The sequence below is a fragment of the Bubalus kerabau genome, chromosome 1 (assembly GCF_029407905.1).
Source record: "Bubalus kerabau isolate K-KA32 ecotype Philippines breed swamp buffalo chromosome 1, PCC_UOA_SB_1v2, whole genome shotgun sequence".
NCBI lineage: Eukaryota > Metazoa > Chordata > Mammalia > Artiodactyla > Bovidae > Bubalus > Bubalus kerabau.
In genome coordinates this window covers 229,030,073-229,051,453 of record NC_073624.1, presented here as the reverse complement: position 1 = coordinate 229,051,453, position 21,381 = coordinate 229,030,073, and the positions used below count along the sequence as shown (strand labels likewise).

At 40.2% G+C, this 21,381-nt stretch overlaps 1 long non-coding RNA gene across 1 annotated transcript in view; it reads left to right on the top strand.

Moving 5' to 3' along the window:
- LOC129635183 (uncharacterized) overlaps positions 1–21,381 on the top strand; it is a 236,949-nt gene that overhangs the window by 183,206 nt on the left and 32,362 nt on the right. The window lies entirely within an intron of this gene.

Sequence of the window (21,381 nt, the reverse complement as noted above, 5' to 3'; positions counted from 1 at the left end):
ATCATGCAAAAGCAAGGTGGGATACTATCTTGATTTAAAATATAAGTATTTTGTTCCTTTTAAATTATCTGTATTAATTTTGATTTTAAAAAAATATTGCATGAAAATATTATCTTAGTGTTCCATTAAAAGGTGCCCTTTAGGTGAGTGCCTCATCCAACCCACCCTGGTCCTGGCTTTTGGTCCTGGTGTGGATTCTGTTGGGGCAAAGTAGAGTCTGGGATCAGCCTTATAACTGGAAATCAGGATGCCTGGGTCATATCAAGTTCTACTCTTAATTTCTTGTGTATCATTGAGTAAGTTCCTTCCCCTTGCTGTGTCTCAGTTTCTTCAACTGCTAAATTATGTGTATAGACTATGATTTTTAGGTACAAACTAATCACAAGAATCTGTGATGCTAACTAGAGTTGTGCCTGGGGATTGGGAGACTCTTCTCTGAGTCTGTGCTATTAACTGACTGTGTAACCTTGGGCAAGTCACTTCCCAATCAGACACAGACTTTCTTCTCTCCACTAGCTAGGGTGTAGTTGAAATGATCTGCAAAGCTCTTTTGAGCTCTGTATTTCTCTGATCCTTTTTCTGCTTAAATGCAAACAAGAATATCCAGACACCACAAGATACCAGCAACTAAGCACCAGTTATAAGCAACTGTATTTTATCAAATGGACTGACTCAAGAACAAAGTTTAGTTATTTGGCAAGATATCAAGAAAACTTCTCTACAAGGAAAGAGAATTCAATGTCAAGCAGGCAATATCTAAGTATTGTTTAATTTTGAAACACCCTCATTAGAAACTTGAGCTAGTGTGTTTTGCTGTTGAAGAGGAAAGTACAGATCAGGGTACTGTATCTTTGTTGACATGTTGTCATTTCATGCAGTGATGTAGAGAGGGCCCTCATGGAAGCTCAGTGTGAGTGCTGAGTAACCTTGAGAAAGGCTCCTGACTTCTGAGAAATTCTTTTAATTTGTTGAATATGGACAGCAAGACCTGCTCATGGGGGTGGCCACAGAAATCAAGTAGGGTCTAAGTATAGGAGAAAGCGCAGTGTATGCTAAAGAGTTCACAAAAGTTATGAAATCTCATTCAAAATTGCCATAGAACAATTTGAAAATATAAATCAAAGATGTTTAAAATGACTCAGTAACTCAACCTCAAGGTATTATGTCTGTGGAACTAATTAAGAAAAAAGGTAAGATATAGTTGCTGTGTCTTTATTGCAGCACCTTTATAATGAAACAAACTAGCAAAAATGAGCTTTCTAAAATAATAATAGAGGGTTGATTGAGCATTGGTTGTAATAGCTCCATTTGATGGAATGTGTTGAAAATGACTTCATGGAAGCCCATTCATTACCCTGCATAGATACTCAGAACATACTGTTGAGTAAAAATTACAAAGTAGTGTATATAGTCTAAGCACATTTTTGTAAAAATAGGTGTGGGTTATTTCTGGATGGTGATATGATAAGCTTTATTCTTTTCCTCTTTTTTGGATTTTAGCTACATTTTCTGATTTTTCTACAATGAATATATATGACATAACTTTTTAAAGGCTATCCTCAAAAAGGTATGTTCAAGAGATTGTTCTTTTGAAAGTAGTATTGATCACATGTTAAAACAATTTAATAAATATCAGAGATATTTTATAATTTTTTAAGGAAAAGATAATAGTGAGATCTTGATCTAGATTATTTTCATAGACCAGATTTTCCTGCTCTATATTTTTTTTGCCGAGTCCTCTGCATATACTCATTCACTCATTCATTCATCTTGCCAACATGTATTGAACACTTATAATGGTCTGGAGAGTGGGCTAAATAACACAGTTACTGCTGCATACAGTTAAGGTTTCATAATGATTGATTGGCCTTTTTGTTCTATTCTTTCTCAATTTCCCCAACAGAAACTTCGGTAATCTCCAGAGCTCCTAGGCTTGGAGTCATCATTCATTCCATTCTACGTCCACTGTGTCATAGCTGCTGCTGCTGACCACCTCTAGCTCCCTAATAGCCTCTCCTGCCAAATGCCACTCCCATCAAGTCCCTGATTTTAGTCCTTCTTCACTTTCACAACCATATCTTGATGCAAGCACCGTGCATTTCCTTTTCCAGTAATCTAATCTAGCAACCTCCAAGATTTTTGTGATCAGACATACATCCTTATCCATAACATTCAAACCCAATGTATGTATTTATAAATCATACATGCTACTTTCAATCCATGTATTAAGCATTAGAATATTATCTTCTTTTATGGGTTTTTGAAATGGTATAAAACTGACATGATATTTTTTCTTCCCACATTCCAGTGGATCATCTTGCAAACTCTGTGGAATGTTTGGAGACCTTGCTCTACCTATAGTTCTAAACAGGACACTGAAAGTGACCTTCTCATGTTTTTATTTGTTATGAGCTCTGGTAAATTTACATTAGCCTTATATTAACCCAAAATGCCCAACCCCTGGATTCAAGGTCTGTTACTCATTACATCCCTTCAAATAGGTCTTAGCTGGTTTTAAGCTGAAGTTGTTACCCTTGGGTTTTCCAATGCATGTTTTATGTGAAGAGTCCTGTGGTCGAATTAGGTCAGAGAACCCTGCCAACTTCGCTCTTGTTGCAGTCCTTATGTAAATGAGCACCCTGAAGATTCTAAGAAAGCTCTAGTGAAAAGGAAAATGGAGCATTTCTCAGGCTGACCGTACCATTTACTGTGTAACATTTATTCACACACCTTGAAACTACTGTTTGCATAAGAGTCTTTGGGAAATACTAAGTTACACTGCTTACTGGCTTCTGCCTGCATCACTACATGTATTTGCCATCACAAAATATGGCTTCCTCCTTCTTGTGTCTTTTCTGCACTGGGATCCATGATCTGAGATCATCTCAGATGGATCATGACAAGCACAAAACTTTATTATTATTTTAGAAATCACCTGGTCTTTCATGGACAGCTCTGTCCATGAAACAATCAGTAACAATCAGTAGCCTTTTAAAAAATAAATTTATTTATTTATGGCTGCACTGGGTCTTTGTTATTGCACATGGGCTTTCTCTAATTGTGGTGAGCAGGGGCTACTCTCTAGTTGCAGTGCATGGGTTTCTCATTGCCGAGGCTTCTCTAGTTGAAAAGCATAGGCTCCTGGGCAAGTGGGCTCAGTAGTTGTGGCTTGTGGGGTCTAAGCATGGGCTCAGTAGTTGTAGTATATGAGTTAAGTTGTCCCGTGGCATGTGGTATCTTCCTGGATGAGGGATAAACTCATGTCCCCTAAATTGGCAGGTGGACCACAAGGAAAGTCCGAGTAGTCTTTTAAAAGTGTAGATTGCATGGTCTTCCTCTGCTCAGAACCCTTCAATGGCTCTCCAAACCATGCAGAAGAGAATAGAGCCTCCTGGGAGCCCAGTGATCTGCCCCATCTGCTTCTCCAACCTGATTTTCATCCTTTTCTTACATCTTTCCAGTCACACTGGCTTTCCCTCAAGGATGCCAGTTTACTCTTGTTTGGGGGGTCTTTGCACTTGCTCTCCCCTACACCTGGGATGCTTACATTCCCCACATGGCTCACTCCCTCTTTTTGCCCAGGATTCTCTCTCAGATCATCTTTACAGTGACGTCATCCTAGACCTATGGACCTCAAGCCCTAGTCCCTCCATTGGCTACTTTCTGGCTCCATGTACTGCTGCTTTTTCTCCATAGTTTTGCCACTACCTCTGTTGTGCCATACAATCATTATTTATTTCTTGTCTTCCTCTCCCACAAGAATGTAAGACCCAAAATGGAAGAGACTTTGCTTCCCTTCTTCATCACTCTATCCCCAGAGCCTGGAAGAAAGGCTGGCACATGGTAGGAATTCAAGAAATATTTATGGGATAAGTGAATAAATAAAAACGCTTAGTCAAGGTTCAAATGGTCATTTGCATGGTTTAGTGAAATGACTGGTCCTCTTATTTATGTTTCTCTCCCACACAGCTAATTGTTTTAATAGATAGGACTGCCTGAGCATTTTTATTTTTTCTCTTAGCTCAGTAACCCAACTGCTAGACTATACATTTGGGAAGAAAGGGATAGTATTTTATTTATAATTCCATAGCCCACTGACACAAGTAAAGGCACATAATCTTGATTCCTCCTAGTTCTGATTAGCACAACTCACTAAAACTTAGAGATACTTAACTTTCTTTGGAGTATTTCAGTTTGATAGTAATGAAAGTTTTATTATGTTTACTATCATTATTTTTAAAGGTGAAATGCAATTTTAACCTTCAGCATACCAACTTTGTTCCTTATGAAGAATCTATAGTCTCCGTGGCTCCTAAATATAGCTGTAGGTGTTCTTTATTGTTGTTTGTATTGAATTTTAGGCATTTTCTGGTTTGCAGGCAGTGGGACAAAGGTACTGAGGCTAGAAAACCTTAGACTACATAGTCACTTGACTTCCTGAAGCATCTGCAGTCATTTTTAGGATTCTGTAGATCTTGAGTGAGTCTTGGGGGGAAAAAGGAGATGAGAGGCCTTAATAAACACTGAGTTGAATTAATTGGTAGATTGAAATGTGCCCAGCCCTAATATTCATTTCTGCTGTGATAGTGAACCACGTTTACAAAATGGATATAATGGGTATATACTTGCTGCATATGGCTATTATGAAGATTAAATGAACAATGCACATAAGATGTTGGGCACATAGATACTCTTTCATTTTATTTTATTTTTCCTGCACTTATTCCATTGCCTAGCCATAATAAGGATGGAGAAAATGTTAGCTATTATTCAGATGCTTCCTTTTTCCTAAAGCTTGCAGATAGATTCTTTACCAATCAATCAGTGCATATTTGCAGAAACTTTTCCTGTGTTTGGCACTCTATAAGGCACTGTAAGAGGGTATGTAGACATATGAGATATATACTTGAGATGATTTTAAGTCAGTGAATAAGCATAAATGTATAATCGTATCATTTGAAAACTGGGAAGACTTGAACATGGACTCTAAATGATGAGATACCTGGACAAGTCTTGCTCTGAAGGATAAATACTATCTGACATACAGGGAGAGGAGAGGGCTCTCCGAGGATGGAGAATATGGAGAGAAAAGGGGCAAGATCAAAAAGGGAGTGATGTGGTGATGAAAGAAGGGAGATTGATAGCCAGGAGGATTGTGAGATGCGCAAGGAGAGAAAAGCCAGGGAGGCAACACGGGAAGAATCATGGGGACTTGGTGACCATGAATGAGTAAAGTAGAGGCAAAGGACAAAGATGGATTGTCAGGTGTTCAGCCTGGGCTACCAGCAGGGGGTCGTGGTGTCTGTAACAGAGATGGGGGTCCAAAAGGAGGAGTGAGTGTGAGTAGGAGAGGAAGTAAATGATGCTGAGAAGGAGAGTAGAACTGGGACTAGGTTCCTGCAGGAAGGTGGAAAGGATTAAAGAAATGGATGGTTTGGCTTGAGAAAAGAAAAAGAGAGAGAATGCTTCTCCAGAGACTGAAAGAAGGATGGGGGAAGAGTAATACCAATGATTGAGACAGATATGCGTAAAAGTACATTGATACTAGTTATCAGATTATGTGCCCTTGTCAAGTATTATCTCCTTTAATGTTCATAATGGTTCTGTAAGACAGATTCTTTGAGGTTTACATAAAAACCAAGTAATAAAGTTTGCTTGTCCAGGGTCACACAACACCTAAGAACAAAGTCTAAATTTTGGTTCAAGATCAGACTCTAGAACCCACTCCCCAAACCTTTTGCTGAAGGCTGTCCAAGGACAGGGAGGGCTGTGATACATGCAGGGGTGAGGCTGGAGTTAACTGAGGAATAAGTCATAAGCTGAGAGAAGAACTGGAAAGTGGGTTTGAGGGTAAAGGAGAGAGGAGAGTACTGCAGGGTGAGTTGTGGTTTGAAGGGGAGAGGTCCATAAAAAGCACTGTGGGAAAATATATGGGGTAGAAAAATGAGAAGGAAAAAGGAGACCTAACTCAGAGCAGCACTGGGCAGAGAAAGACATTTGAGATGAAGCCTGGAGACACACAGGAAGGCTTTTATCCTCATCTTAGGGCAGTCTTTTAGAGTTTGGGAAAGGGGTTTTCAGACTCTCTTCTGTAGACTGAGCATTGCTCTTTCCTGAGTGGGGAACTCTGAGATCTGGATCTGCTTAGGGTTCAGTAAGGTTGTGACTCCATGAAAGCAGGGTCCTCAGTGGATCTGAGAGGCAGAGCAGATAGAGGTTCAAACTCAGCTCCTCCCCTTACTGGCTGTGGAGCCAGGGGCCAGGAATCCTCATGCCTCAGTTTCTATAACAACCAGCACCCACTTCAGAAGAGCACTGTTAGAATTAAGTGAAGTTTCTAATGTAGGGCTGCTGCAATTTCCCTAACATATACATTAGCATCTTGAAAACTATAAATAGCTATACAAAATAAAGAGAAAATTTCAAACCATGGCTACTGGTTATTGGTTTAAACAGAATTATGTTCCAAAAACTTGATATAAGCCATAGAACTTTAGCATTATGTAGATATTATCTATTAGTATTATTACTTGCTATGAGACAATGAATGATTATAAATTAATACTAGACCCAGCTCATTAGGTTAGCTTTTGGCTTGTCCTTTTCCCATCTCTGTCATTCTCTTATTCACTTTTCACTGAGTGACACTTAGCAATTTATACAAAGTGCTTTTTGCTTACATTATTTCATTTTTAAAGCAAACCCATCAAGTAGATGAGTTTATTACTCCTATATTATAGATGAGGAAAACTTCAACCACATAAAAGAGGTAATATGTTCAGGGCCACATGGATTTTCTATCTCCAAAATCTTTTTTATGTGAAATATAGTCTGCTAACACCCATCAAGGAACTGCTGTGTTGATAAAATAAGAGAGGTGATTATGCCTTGATCATGTGAAAGTGCTATAGTAGGGTGTGGGGTTTGGGAAGCAAGGGTGGAGGACAGAGGAAACCAGGATGACAAGTCTTGGAATCCTGACTCTACTCACTTGGGCAACTCACCTAACCTCTTCAAAACTCCATTTCCGGTTACTTATAATCTCTGCCCCTTAGCTTCTGAAAACATAGAAGAATCATTTTAACTCGTGGAGTTGTTATGAGAATTAAAAGATGTTGTGCATCTGAGCACTGATGCTAGCTTCAGTTCAGTTCAGTCACTCAGTTGTGTCCGATTCTTTGCGACCCCATGAATTGCAGCATGCCAGGCCTCCCTGTCCATCACCAACTCCCGGAGTTCATCCAAACTCATGTCCATCGAGTCAGTGATGCCATCCAGCCATCTCATGCTCTGTCGTCCCCTTCTCCTCCTGCCCCCAATCCCTCCCAGCATCCGAGTCTTTTCCAATGAATCAACTCTTCTCATGAGGTGGCCAAAGTACTGGAGTTTCAGCTTTAGCATCAGTCCTTCCAAAGAACACCCAGGACTGATCTCCTTTAGAATGGACTGGTTGGATTTCCTTGCAGTCCAAGGGACTCTCAAGAGTTTTCTACAACACCACAGTTCAAAAGCATCAATTCTTTGGTGCTCAGCTTTCTTCACAGTCCAACTCTCACATCCATACATGACCACAGGAAAAACCATAGCCTTGACTAGACGGACCTTTGTTGGCAGAGTAATGTCTCTGCTTTTGAATATGCTATCTAGGTTAGTGATAACTTTCCTTCCAAGGAGTAAGCGTCTTTTAATTTCATGGCTGCAATCACCATCTGCAGTGATTTTGGAGCCCCCCAAAATAACGTCTGACACTGTTTCCACTGTTTCCCCATCTATTTCCCATGAAATGATAGGACCAGATGCCATGATCTTCGTTTTCTGAATGTTGAGCTTTAAGCCAACCTTTTCATTCTCCACTTTCACTTTCATCAAGAGGCTTTTTTAGTTCCTCTTCACTTTCTGCCATAAGGGTGGTGTCATCTGCATATCTGAGGTTATTGATATTTCTCCCGGCAACCTTGATTCCAGCTTGTGTTTCTTCCAGCCCAGCGTTTCTCATGATGTACTCTCATTAGAAGTTAAATAAGCAGGGTGACAATATACAGCCTTGATGTACTCCTTTTCCTATTTGGAACCAGTCTGTTGCTCCATGTCCAGTTCTAACTGATGCTTCCTGACCTGCATACAGATTTCTCAAGAGGCAGGTCAGGTGGTCTGGTATTCCCATCTCTTTCAGAATTTTCCACAGTTTATTGTGATCCACACAGTCAAAGGCTTTGGCATAGTCAATAAAGCAGAAATAGATGTTTTTCTGGAACTCTCTTGCTTTTTCCATGATCCAGCAGATGTTGGCAATTTGACCTCTGGTTCCTCTGCCTTTTCTAAAACCAGCTTGAACATCAGGAAGTTCACGGTTCACATATTGCTAAAGCCTGGCTTGGAGAATTTTGAGCATTACTTTACTAGCGTGTGAGATGAGTGCAACTGTGCGGTAGTTTGAGCATTCTTTGGCATTGCCTTTCTTTGGGATTGGAATGAAAACTGACCTTTTCCAGTCCTGTGGCCACTGCTGAGTTTTCCAAATTTGCTGGCATATTGAGTGCAGCACTTTCACAGCATCATCTTTCAGGATTTGGAATAGCTCAACTGGAATTCCATCACCTCCACTAGCTTTGTTCGTAGTGATGCTTTCTAAGGCCCACTTGACTTCACATTCCAGGATGTCTGGCTCTAGATCAGTGATCACACCATCGTGATTATCTGGGTTGTGAAGCTCTTTTTTGTACAGTTCTTCTGTGTATTCTTGCCACCTCTTCTTAATATCTTCTGATTCTGTTAGGTCCATACCATTTCTGTCCTTTATCGAGCTCATCTTTGCATGAAATATTCCTTTGGTGTCTCTGATTTTCTTGAAGAGATCCCTAGTCTTTCCCATTCTGTTGTTTTCCTCTATTTCTTTGCATTGATCACTGAAGAAGGCTTTCTTATCTCTTCTTGCTATTCTTTGGAACTCTGCATTCAGATGTTTATATCTTTCCTTTTCTCCTTTGCTTTTCACTTTTCTTCTTTTCACAGCTATTTGTAAGGCTTCCCCAGAGAGCCATTTTTGCTTTTTTGCATATCTTTTCCATGGGGATGGTCTTGATCCCTGTCTCCTGTACAATGTCACGTATCTCAGTCCATAGTTCATCAGGTACTCTATCTATCAGATCTAGTCCCTTAAATCTATTTCTCACTTCCACTGTATAATCATAAGGAATTTTATTTAGGTTGACCCTAGCTTAAGATCAGTGAATTAATTATGAATTCCTTCTTTTGTATCATACAGTCTTTCTGGTTCACAAACCAACTGTTTACCTTTAATGCAAGGACAATGTCCTTGCATTGGCAAGGACGACCTCTTGCCAGCTTGTTGTAGATCTAGTAAAATCCCTAAAATCTTTAGGAGCTGGATCTAGTGTTTAGAAAGCAGAGTCTGAGTCACAAAGTCCATTTCCAAAGTGAGTCACTTTATAGCTAGCGTTTTGCCTCAGTAAGAGTCAGCTGGGGAGGAAAGGAGACCCATCAGTGGGATAGGGGTTAGGGGTGGGACTTCTGCTTTCCATAGAGAGCAGCTCTGTAAAGACCAAGTGGTGTTTCACTGGACAAATTATTTCAGTTTATCATTGCTTCCATTGTTTACATGTTCCTAGCTCCTTTCTTGTTACTTCGCAAAAACTTGCCCTTGGAAAAACATCAGTTGTACTTGCTATGTGCCCCTTGGCCAGTCTCTTTTCCTCTCTGTGCCTCACTCTCATCTGTTAAGTGATGGGATTGTGTTTGATACCCCTAAGATTCATTCCTCTGTTGCATTCAGACCCTCTGGGTTAGGGGGTTGGAGACTCAGGTGTGTTCTTCCTGTGCCAAGGAGAAAGCATGACACCATCAGCACACCCATATTTTCCTGGACCCTGACACATCATCCTGTAATTTCTGACTGGCTCCCAGGGCACCTCATGCCAGACAGTTATTTTCCATCCTCCCTACAACTCTGCCATTCTCGGACATGAGGAAAATGGTGCTGGTGCTAGAGACAAGTAGAATTTTAAGGGGACCAAATACCTCAAGGCCCACTTGCTTCTTTAAACCCTCAGGTTCTTTAAGCTCAGGAGCCACAGGGATGGCTTCAACAGCAAACAAAACCGTTCATCAGGAGCCACTTTCCATTTATGGCTGGTTGTTGTGGTTACCAAACAGATGGACATACATGGAATTGTATTTTCCCCTCTCTCTCTCAAGTTTTTAATAGTGAGGTGGGGCTATCGTGGGATTAGCTTAGAGCTGTGAGTCACTGGGTACAGGGCATGTTCTTATTTGCCTTAGTGTTTTATTATTATTATTGAATTGTGTGAGGCCCCGTGGGTACTGAGCCCTAGCTCCACCACTTCTCCAGATGGTCTTCATGTTCCCATATGCATCATGAGTGTGATGAGGAATAGCTATGTAGACATTCAGTACTGGAAGACACGCCTGTTGATGTTAGGCCAGAATTCTGCATACCTGGCCAGTTTGCAGGGTTATAATAATTGAAAAGATTGGATAATTTTCAGAATGGGTAAAATGGAGAGAACATTGAATAGAGAACCAGGAGTTCAAGCTCAATTATTAACCATTATATAAATTATGGTCAATGATTTCATGGCTTTAAGAGAGCAGAGTGATTGGGACAGACGGAGAAAATAAAGTTTGTCTAGTTTGCCAGAAACAGCTAATTGATTGTTATTGTCTGATGTGGCATGCTAAGAACTATGCGGCATGATTTGGGCTCCAGAGTAGAAGACTCTGAGCACTCGGGCTCTGTGTGCAGATAGATGAATTCAGTTAACAATGTTCACATCTGGTTCTAGGAACAAGAGTGTCAGGGAAGGCGGGTGTCTGTCATTCAGGTACTAGATGGTCTCTAAAGTTCCCTTTAGCTCCAAACACTTCATAATTAGAAACTAAAGAAAATAAACTTGTCCCAAATCTGTCACCACTTCAGTTTTCTCAGTGGACTTGATCACCAGCGCATCTAACTGTCAAATATAGCTACATTATGGGAAAAGTCAGTGTTCCGGGATTTTTGTTAAATACACAACACATGTTAGATTTGATTCTAAATAAGAACTATAAGAATTTCAAGTCATTATAAAAGTCCTCTCTAATTCTCAAGATGACTGAGCATAGAATGGGTGAACAGTGTGTGCAGTTTCAGAAATTCAGAAGTGTGTTCTCAATATTTACTGTTTCAGTATTATAAACCTCAAAAAAGCAACCTTACCACCTCCTTTTCCGTGACACCCCTTTCACATCTTGACTCATATTTGGGGCATGTGTTTAGAAGGGGTAAGAAATATTGCCAGTCATAAAGCTGAGGCAGCTTTTTGAGAAGAGTTAATGATGTTTGGATGCAGAGTGCAGTTGCTGGCTTGACAGAAAGTGATGTAGGAGTCTTTGGTAAACACAAGCTCTAATAAACCAACTAGATTTTTGGGCTGCTAAAAAGCTGAGCTAATCTTAAGCTAAATTAATAGAAGTACAATCAGCGTAAAATTTCTCATACTCTAGCCTAACAGGTCTGCTGCTGCTGCTGCTAAGTCGCTTCAGTCGTGTCCGACTCTGTGTGACCTCAGAGACGGCAGCCCACCAGGCTCCCCTGTCCCTGGGATTCTCCAGGCAAGAACACTGGAGTGGGTTGCCATTTCCTTCTCCAATGCATGAAAGGGAAAAGTGAAAGTGAAGTCGCTCAGTCATGTCCAACCCTCAGCGACCCCATGGACTGCAGCCTACCAGGCTCCTCCGTCCATGGGATTTTCCAGGCAAGAGTACTGGAGTGGGCTGCCATCGCCTTCTCCACCTAACAGGTCTACATATGGACAATTACATTCACACCTGAGCATCCCATGATCAGGATGGCAAGATACCAGCTGTGATTACACACAATTAGAAAGTCACAGAGAACTGGGGAACCAGAGTTTTATTTGGGTTCCCTCTGGGTGTCTCCCATCTCAGCTGTCACTGCTCAGCCTCATTTCCTCTTTCTACAGTTAGGGTTCCTCCATAGTGACATAGGCTGGGTTTTCTGGGAAAACAGACTCTAAGATGGAGATTTGTTTGTAGTGTTTTTCAGAACAACAGCTCTGCAAAAATGAAGGAAGTGGGGTTGGGTTAAGGGAAAAGTTGGGCTGCAGTGCTTTCACAGCAAAGGCCTTAGCCCACTTACCACTTACGGGCTCCGAAAGCCAGGGAAGTTCTTTAGGGTTGTCAGGATTGAAGCACAGGAGCCAAGTCTTTATACTCTGTATTAACCAGTCACTGGATATAGGCTGGTTGCACCTGGAGAGGGTGTATCATGCTTAAGAGGACATATCCTGAGTTCCCTTAGCTCAGAGGAAATGCTCAGCTGTAAGCCTCCAGCAGGCAACTCTCACAGCATTAGGGGAAGTAAATGCAATGTGTCAACCCTAAATCTGGTAGCATGTCTGCTGGCCCATCACAGCATCCACTACAATGAGGCCAAACACGTGGCCACCAGTAGCCCTAGATTTATATTTTCACAAAACTATGACAGACCTAGACAGCATATTTCAAAACAGAAACATCACTTTGCCAACAAAGGTCTATATAGTCAAAGCTATGATTTTTCCAGTTGTCATGTACAGATGTGAGAGTTGGACCCTAAAAAAGACTGATTGCCAAAGAATGGATGCTTTTGAATTGTAGTGCTGGAGAAGACTCTTGAGAGTCCCTTGGACTGCAAGGAGATAAAATCAGTCAAAACTAAAGGAAATAAATCCTGAATATTCATTGGAAGGACTGATGCTGATACTTTGGCCACTTGATGTGAAGAGCTAACTCACTGGAAAAGACCCTGATGCTGGGAAAGATTGAAGGCAAAAGGAGAAGGGGGCAGAAGGGGGCAGAAGAGGGCAGAAGAAGAGATGATTAGATGGTATCACTGACTCAATGGGCATGAATTTGAATAAACTCTTGGATATAGTGGATATAGTGGGGGACAGAGGAGCCTGGTATGCTACAGTCCAAGGAGTTGCAGAGTCGGACATGTCTTAGTGACTGAACAACATAAGCCCTGTGACTTCAGAGAAAAAAGTTTCAATTCTGGCTTTAGCTTTTAAAAGTCTTGGAGAAGTACCCTGAGTGGATTGGCTTGAGTCACCAGCTCTGGCCAGTAGTTGAGGAATTATGACTGATTTTTGAACGTGGTTGACCATTGTGGCAAAGTGGATGGAACTGGTTAGCAAAAGGAAGAGTGACAGCATATTGTGGGAGCAGCCAGCTTTGTCACATTGCTTGTCCAGAAGGAGGGAGCTCATTGGTTCTGCATAGGATTAGACAGAAAGTTAATTCTCTGTTGTGTGTGTGTGTTAGTCGCCTAGTCGTGTCAGACTCTGCAACCCAAAGGACTGTAGTCCACCAGGCTCCTCTATACATGGAATTCTCCAAGCAAAAATACTAGAATGGACTACCATTTCCTTCTCCAGGGGATCTTCCTGACCCAGGGATCGAACCCAGGATTTGATCTGGATTGCAGGCAGATTCTTTACCATCTGAGCTACAGGGGCATCCCCAATTCTCTGTTAGTAACTAAACATGTTCTCTTGGGAATTTCCCAGCTGTCCAATGGTTAGGACTTCATGCTTTCACTGCCAAGGGCCTGGGTTCAATCCCTGGTCAAGGGAACTGAGGTTTATCTGTGGGCCCATAACTAGAAACATTCCAGCAAAGCTTTATGTCTCTTTCTAGTATTCTGTAGAATTTTTATTTTTTTGTATTTGGATCATATCAGAATTAAATGAAGACCCTTAAAATGATACTAATTGTTGGACTCTGTTATTAGAAGTTCTGATTCAGTATGTCTGGCGTGAAGAGTCCATTCCAGGACTTTTATGTTTTAAAATCTGCCTATTTGATTTTCATATGCTGCCAGGTTTGGAAATCTGAGATATGAAGCAGATATTAACAAACCTGCTCTGGTTGAATTGTTTGTGTAGTTGAAGCACCAGAGGAAGATGTGGGAGGCAGATAGAGACAAATAAACTGGGTTTGCTTATTCACCCTGTTACCGTATTCTCATAAAGATGGTAGCTAAGCCAGCTATGTGGGACAGAATTTAAAATCCACTAGTCTAAAATGATCTTAGTCAAAAAAGGTCTTAATGACCCAGATAACCATGATGGTGTGAACACTCACCTAGAGTCAGACATCCTGGAGTCCGAAGTCAGGTGGGCCTTAGAAAGCATCACTACGAACAAAGCTAGTGGAGGTGATGGAATTCCAGCTGAGCTATTTCAAATCCTGAAAGATGATGCTATGAAAGTGATGCACCCAATATGCCAGCAAATTTGAAAAACTCAGCAGTGGCCACAAGACTGGAAAAGGTCATTTTTCATGCCAACCCCAAAAAAGGAAATGCCAAAGAATGCTCAAACTACCACACAATTGCACTCATCTCACACGCTAGCAAAGTAATGCTCAAAATTATCCAAGTCAGGCTTCAACAGTATGTGAACTGAGAAATTCCAGATGTTCAAGCTGGTTTTAGAAAAGGCAGAGGAACCAGAAATCAAACTGCCAACATCCGTTGGATCATAGCAAAAGCAAGAGAGTTCCAGAAAAACATCTACTTCTGCTTTATTGACTACAACAAAACCTCTGACTGTGTGGATCACAACAAACAGTGGAAAATTCTTAAAGAGATGGAAATACCAGACCACCTTACCCACCTCCTGAGAAATCTGTATGCAGGTCAAGAAACAACAGTTAAAACCAGACATGGAACAATGGACTGCTTCCAAATAGGGAAAGAAGTACATCAAGCCTGTATATTGTCACCCTGCTTATTTAACTTATATGTAGAATACATCATGTTAAATGCAAGGCTGGATGAAGCATAAGCTGGAATCAAGATTGCTGGGAGAAATATCAATAACCTCAGATGTGCAGTTGACACCACCCTTATGGCAGAAAGAGAAGAGGAACTGAAGAGCCTCATGGTGAAAGTGAAAGAGGAGAGTGAAAAAGTTGGCTTAAAGCTCAACATTCAGAAAACAAAAATCATGGCATCCAGTCCCATCACTTCAAGGCAAATAGGTGGGGAAACAATGGAAACAGTGACAGAGTTTATTTTCTTGAGCTCCAAAATCACTGCAGATGATGATTGCAGCCATGAAATTAAAAGACACTTGCTCCTTGAAAGAAAAGCTGTGACAAACCTAGTGAAAATGAAGTCACTCAGTCGTGTCCGACTCTTTGTGACCCCATGGACTGTAGCCTACCAGGCTCCTCCATCCATGGGATTTTCCAGGCAAGAGTACTGGAGTGGGTTGCCATTTCCTTCTCCAGGGCATCTTCCTGACCCAGGGATCGAACCCGGGTCTCCCACATTGTAGGCAGATGCTTTACCGTCTGAGCCACCAGGGAAGCCTAGACAGCATATTAAAAAGCAGAGACATTACTTAGTTTACAAAGTTCTGTCTAGTCAAAGCTATGAATTTTCCAGTAGTCATGTATGGATGTGAGAGTTGGACTGTAAAGAAAGCTGAGTGCCGAAGACTTGATGCTTTTGAACTGTGGTGGTAGGGAAGACTCTTGAGAGTCCCTTGGACTGCAAGGAGATCCAACCAGTCCATCCTAAAGGAGACCAGTCCTGAATATTCATTGGGAGGACTGATGCTGAAGCTGAAACTCCAATACTTGGGCCACCTGATACGAAGAACTGACTCATGTGAAAAGACTCTGATGCTGGGAAAGACTGAAGGAAGGAGAAGAAGGGGACGACAGAGGATGAGATGGTTGGATGGCTCACCGACTCAATGGACATGTGTTTGAGCAAGACCTGGGCGTTAGTGATGGACAAGGAAGCCTGGCATGCTGCCGTCCATGGGGTCACAAAGAATTGGACACAACTGAGTAACTGAACTGAACTGAGTCTAAAATTGTAGACTCTCTTCCAGCTCTAAAACTCATTGAGGCCATGGATATTCGAGGTAAAATAAAGCAATATCTTTGCTTTTTGTTCTTTACTGTTTCAGATATTCTCAGGCATTTCTGAACTGAGATTTATTTGGTTAAAAGAAGTTTGTTAGATCTGTGTTATTTATGAATGTTTCCTTAGCCTTGCATATAGCACAGCTAATGTGGGCACAAGAGTAAAAAAATGAGTTACATTTGGAAGCTGTAGAGGTATGCTAAATCTTCTGATTTAGCAGAGGGGATAATTTGGAAATGGCCAAAGATAATTTTCCATCTTTAAAAAAAGTTTATGCTTATGTAATATGAGGAAATTAAAAACAAAAAACAAAAAAACCTCTTTTTAAAACTATTAAGCTATTGACTCCTTGTCTTTCTTATCTCTGTTTTCTTCATGTCATTATCAAGGTGCAAATGGAGATTTTATTTGGCTCCACATGGGTTTATGCAATCTATTGTTTTATTTTTTTCCACTTGGCATTATTTTATTTATGCATCTTTATGGCCTTGTAGTTCTTTCTTTAATGGTTGTGAGGTACTTCTTTGTTTTAATGTGCCATAGTAGACTTTATCTGACTCTAGTGTGTCGTTATGCATTTGAGTGGCTTCCATTTTGTCACGGTGCGTTGTGTTGCCATGTACCATCTGGTACTCATCCTCACCTGCAACTGCCCCACCTCGAGAATTCCTGGCTCTGAAACTCCTTTCCCTGACTACAAATTCTCTCTGTTCTCTATTGCTATTTAAGGCTTTTCGCTTTATTATGTAAGGATTGCTCAAGAAATGACAGCTATTATAGTAATGACTATGATGATAATTATGATTATTGAATTCAGGGTCAGTGTCTTATTCATCATTATCCAATTCACTACCTAAAAGTATCTGACTCATAGACATCATCCCAAAGTTATTTGCTCAATGAATGAATGATTTTAATGTTATTTTTTATCGAATGTTCTTCCACATGTTAAATAGCAATTCATTTTACCTTTTCAGTTCAGTTCAGTTCAGTTCAGTCGCTCAGTCATGTCCGACTCTTTGCGACCCCATGAATCGCAGCACTCCAGGCCTCCCTGTCCATCACCAACTCCCAGAGTTCACTCAGACTCACGTTCATCAAGTCAGTGATGCCATCCAGCCATCTCATCCTCTGTTGTCCCCTTCCCCTCCTGCCCGCAATCCCTCCCAGCATCAGAGTCTTTTCCAATGAGTCAGCTCTTCGCATGAGGTGGCCAAAGTACTGGAGTTTCAGCTTTAGCATCAGTGCTTCCAAAGAAATCCCAGGGCTGATCTCCTTCAGAATTACCTTTTACCTTTTTTTAATTTAAAAATATCACATTAAATTCCTGGAGGACAGAAAGCACATCTTATTTTTCTGTTTATTCCCAATACCAGGCTGCTTTCTGTCAAAGTTTGGTAGAGAATTTTATCAAAAGTATTTTTGATGGCTTCTGTTCTTCTTTACTATGCTAGTAGATTTCTTTGAATTTTTCCAGATTTGTTTTGATAAGATAAATTGTATTTAACCACAGAGAATAATTTTTTTTTACTATATGGATGAATTTTACATGTGTAGATTCAATTTAAAATAGTCTCATAATAAAACAAAATGTTTATAAAAGTTTTCTGTTACTTATGAACAGAGAATTTTTAAAATGAAAATTTGAAAGAAAAATATCCTGTAATACCAACTGTCTTTCTGTAATATCACTAACAGTTCATTCCGTTTTTTCCCCAATTTTCTCTTGGTTCTTTAGTAAATTTACACCTTGTTATTTCTTTTTAATCATTTTCTGTCATTTTTAGTTTTGTAAAGGCTCAAATGTGCCACTGACAATTCAAAATTCAAATATATTAGCATGACACTGAATAATACTAACTTCTTAAGGTACTTTTTCCTTAAGAAGTAGGGAGATAATAGTAGTAATGTATGTATATATTTTTAAAATTCAAGCTATTAGTTTTTAATGAGAAAAAGTCCTCTGCCCCACATATTTGTATCTTATTAATAGCTTCCCAGAGCCAACTACTTTCAACCCTTTTAACTGTAACCTCTATTATCTTTCTCAATATTTCTGAATAACCTAGTTATGCTGCAATTAGTTTTTCAAGTAATTTACATGTGTTTTGTGCGTGTGTGTGTACACGCAGTTGCTGAGTCGTGTCCGATTCTTGGTGACTCCATGGGCTATAGCCTACCAGGCTACTCTGTCCATGAGCTGTGGTCCATGAGGTCGAAAAAGAGTCGGAGACGACTTAGAGACTAAACAACAAAAACAAAATGTGTTTTGGTTTCACCCTATTCTCACTCTCACAAATCCTGGGGCCTACTTCCTGGGTGGCTGGTTTTACCGCTGCCCTCTCCTTCCAAGATTTTGTTGGCATTTTATGTTGGAGACTGTCTTCTTGTCTCTTCTTTTTGACTTTCTTTGTTGACTTACTACTTTAAAAAAAATGTCTTGTTCTATCTCTGTAGTAGATGTCAGGAGGAAATAGAGATAAATGGTATTTACAACCTGCCATGCTTAACTAGTAGTATCTAATAACTTTTCAAAGAATTCAGTTAACTGATAAGTTAGTTAATTATGATAGATAAACTAGTCTCAGTGCTCAAAATTCAAAAGGTATAAAAAATTTTAAAGTGAAAGCATTCCTTTTACCATTGCCTCTGGCCAACCAATTCTCTGCAACCGATATCAGTGGTTTCTTGGACAGCCTTCAGAGATACATTATGCATGTATTGTGCAAATATACACATGTGGTTATGTTTATTTAATCCCTCTATACACAGAATTCTGCACACTGCTTTGTTACCTTCACTTAGCAATATGTCTTGGGGAATATTTTTAATCATTATATAAACAGCTTTTTCATTTTTTAGTGGCTACATAATATACCATGATTTATTTAAGTAGTTCCCCTGTTAATGTTCACTCATATATTTTCTAATATTTTGCCCTCATGACCAATGCTGCAGTAATTTACCTTGTTTTTTTGGTCATTTTGTAAGTATGTTATTTGATTTGTAGGATAAATTCCCAGAAATGCGGTTGCTGTGTCAAAATAAACCCATTTGTCACTTTGTTAGAATCTGCTAAATATCCCTCCAAATAAATTGTTCAACTCATGCTGTTCATCTTGGCAAAGTGGTGGCTCAGACAATAAAGAATCTGCTAGCAATGCAGGAGATCCCGGTTCAATTCCTGGGTTGGGAAGATTCCCTGGAGAAGGGAATGGCTACCCACTCCAGTATTCTTGCCTAGAGAATTTCATGGACAGAAGAGCCTGGCAGGCTGCAGTTCATGGGGTCACAAAGAGTCAGGCATGATGGAACAACTAACACTTACACTTTCTTTCACTGTGGGTAATGTGGATCATCTTTTCATATAATCAAGAGCTTTTTGAATTTCCCTTTCTGTGAATATTTCATCTATTCTTTCCCTACTTTTGTAAGGAGTGTTGTTCTTTATCATTTATCATATGTATGTTAGGGAAACGTGATTGATCATATGAATTACATTTTCCCAATGTGTCATTTGTCTTTTAATTTTGTTCATAGTTTATTTTGCTGTCTAGACATTTTTAACTTTTATGTAGTCAAATTGTTCAAATATCAAGCCACAAAGGATTTTTAATAGACCACGAAACCCAGTGGAATTTGCATCTTGGGTTTTAGATGTGTTGGGGACCAGAGGCCATTTTATTTCTCCCATTTCCCGCTATGGGAATGGAAATGTCTATCCTAAACTCATCCCTGCATTTTGGGAGCAGATCTAGTTGCATAAGATTACAGATAGACAGAAATTTTGTCCCTGGATGGATGAAACCCAGAGTCTCAGTCATGGTTGATTTAAATAATTTAGGTCATGAGATTTAGAGCTTTTTGAGTTGATAGTATTTGGATGAGATTTGAGATGAGTTGATGGAATGGATTAAGACTTTAGAAGATGTTGGGATGGTGTGACTGTATCTTGCACATGTGATGGACATGAATTTTGAGGAGCCAGAAGGTAGATTGTGATGGGTTGAATAGTGTCTCTCCCAGATTTATGTCCACCTGGAACCTCAGAATATGACTTTATTTGGAATAAGGGTCTTTTCAGAGGTAATTAAGGTGAAGGTTGAAATGAGATCATACTGGATTAAAGTAAGCCCCAAATCCAACCCAGGGATTGAACTCCATGTATCCAAGAGATAGAAAAGGAGACACAGAGAAGAAAGTGATGTGAAAATGGAGGCAGAGCTTGGAATGTTGCATCTGTAAGTCATGGGACACCAAAGATTGCTGACAATCACCAGAAGCTAGGAAAGAGGTATGGAACACTACCCTTAGACCCCAGGAGAAGTCAACCCTGCCAGCACCTTAATATATTAGACTTCTGCCCTCTCGAACTATGAAAGAATAAAGTTATGTTAAGCTACCCAGTTTGTGGTAGCTTGTTATGGCAGCCCAAGAAAATGAGTAAATTCTTATTTAGAGTATAGAGCTGGGCTTCCCTAGTGACTTAGTGGTAAAGAATCTGCCTTCCAATGCAGGAGATGTGGGCTCAATCCATGGGTTGGGAAGATCCCTTGGCAAAAGAAATGACAACCCACTCCAGTATTCCTGGCTGGGAAATCCCATTGACAGAGGAGCTTGGAGGGCTAAAATCCATGGGCTGGCAAATGAGTTGGAAATGACTTAGTGACTAAACAAAAACAAAGAGCTGGCACTGTATGGAAACACTGAGGGATGGCGTTTAAAGTCAAGGTAATTTGTAGGTTCAGTCATTCAAAAAATATTTACTCTCTAAAGATTTGAACTCCTCTTTGGTGTATATCTTGTAAATACTGGGATAAATCATGTGTGTGTGTTTGTGTGTGTGCATGTATGTATAACAATATACTCACATCCTGAGATGCCCAGGTTGAGAAGGGCAAAAAGATGCGATGAAGAGCAAACAGATGAGATGGTGAGTCTTAGGAAATACCATAATGAGGGCAAGCCTGAAAGAAGAGTTGAGGAAGGAAAGAGAGGAGTCTTTGGGGACACAGAGGGAAACTGATGGAGCTTTATCAATGAGGCCAGGAGGGGAATGGTTGGTGGTGGAAACTGCAGAAGGGGCCATTTGAATTGGGAAGCATTTTGGATTAGACAGTTGAGGTCATAGATGACTTAAAAGAATGGTAAGGGCCTTTAATGTGTTAACTTTAACACTTTAATTTTTTAAAGTGTCATTTATCTGAAATCTCAGAACTAATATCTTCCTCACAGGTTATTGTCTTTTATTATCTGTTAATTCATTGCCCAAAACCTAAGCCAATATTGCTCCAGTACAGGGGTACAGTGAGAAACAAGAGGACATGGTCTGTGTCCTCTTGGAGCTTAAATTGCATTCAAAGAAACAAGTATTAACCAATAAAATTATGAAAGTATTGTTTTATTTCACCTGCAGC